We start from the raw sequence: 1,612 nt of genomic DNA, 5'->3' as shown, positions 1-1,612 counted from the left end.
GAAGTTTCTTTATGTTCCAATATGAAAAGTATGTGGGTTATTTAACATCAAATTAGATTTTTCTCTAAAAATTCTCAACATGTCATGTATTTTTTCCTATACTGCCATTGACATTGCTACCTTTAAAGTTTCAATTGCATTTTGGTAGCCATTGTAATGCACCTCATACTGGTATTGCATACCATTTGTTTATTGGGCTATCGAATTGTTTGCCAATCAAATTCGCAGTACATGACATTGAGTGACAAAAACTTGGATTTAAGCACCGCTGGACATCATCAATGCAGAACATTTGTGAAATAAGTAAAATTGACTGTGGTAAAAAAATCCCAGAGCATTCCAAAGTATTGAGAATACTTCTTCTTGAATGACTTCAAATGGCTTTACTTTTCAGATTTGACTTTGTGGAAACTAATCAAGTGGCAAATGGCAAATTATTCTAGCAATTGTCAGTATCAAATAAACACATGTGCGGAATAATATTTTTGGTGATAATGAACATATTTTACATGTACAGATATAAAAGGAAAAAAATCTATTATTGGCAATTTTAAGCACTTTGGAAGATGTACGTCTGTCAGTTTGACTGTGTATCCGTCTGTCTGTCCGCCCTTTTAACAATTCCACCTCGTGACCACCATCCGTTTGTTTGTCAAATTTGCATTATACTGTAACTCATTCGTGACCAGTGTTACCATTTGTAAGATTTTTAAAAAAAAAAATTAATGATTTAGTCTTAACAGCGACCCAACCCCAGTCCCCTAGTGGACCAGTAGCGATACCAGGACAATATAAGTCAAAACTAAAGAAGTTTGTAAGTAGAGTAACAATCTAGGATGAAAAATTGTGGTGATGTTTCGGTGGTATGTTGCATGTATGAAAAGTATTTGGTAAGAGTAGCTAAGAGTACAAATCTAACATTAACGATAAGGGTCCAGGAGACCGACCTACCTCAAAATTGTTAGACAACGGAGACATCAAGGAACTTAGGAAGTATGCACGAGGAAAGGAAAGGTTAGGTAAGAGTGGCAGTCCTTAATAGACTCACTAAGACCTCTTTTAATCCATTGTGGTATCGCAGTAGCCACAGACTAAGGCCTCTATTGGGAATCGAACCCTCGACTCGCGCACTGGCAATTCGAGCATGCTACCGGGACGCCCAAGCAAGAGGAGTTTACAGTGCAACAAACTTATGAAGACAAAATTGGAACTCATATCCTCCCGATTTCCAAAGGCCATGTCCAAGGATTCTGCATTAACAACAGAACGCTAAAAAACCTTTAACTATGCTTCAAATTTCATCGAAATCGATCTGAACCACATCCGATCTGGACCACATCTGATCTGTACCACATCCGATCTGTACCACATCCAATCTAGACCACATCCGATCTGGATCACATTTAATAAGAACAAGTAGGGGTTTAACACTGACTGTGACAAATTTCATCGAAATCGGATGACACAGTAACGCTAAAAAGCCTTTAACTATCTACCTGTGAATCGCAACGTTTCATTAAGGACTTGTCTTATATGTAACAAGTAAAAGCATGCTAAGTTCGGCCGGACCGAATCTCGGGAACCCACCACCATGGATTCGGCTAAAAGTTTA

At 38.0% G+C, this 1,612-nt stretch overlaps 1 long non-coding RNA gene across 1 annotated transcript; it reads left to right on the top strand.

Annotated features, from left to right (window-relative positions):
* Positions 1-94: 94 nt before the first annotated feature.
* LOC106086363 (uncharacterized) lies at positions 95-554 on the top strand. Its single transcript, XR_001221121.2, has 2 exons — positions 95-344; positions 395-554. It is a non-coding gene; the product is annotated as an uncharacterized LOC106086363 (long non-coding RNA).
* Positions 555-1,612: the final 1,058 nt, after the last annotated feature.

This window comes from Stomoxys calcitrans, chromosome 5 (genome assembly GCF_963082655.1).
Source record: "Stomoxys calcitrans chromosome 5, idStoCalc2.1, whole genome shotgun sequence".
NCBI lineage: Eukaryota > Metazoa > Arthropoda > Insecta > Diptera > Muscidae > Stomoxys > Stomoxys calcitrans.
The sequence above is the reverse complement of the archived record's forward strand: the minus strand, read 5'-3'. Positions and strand labels throughout refer to the sequence as shown.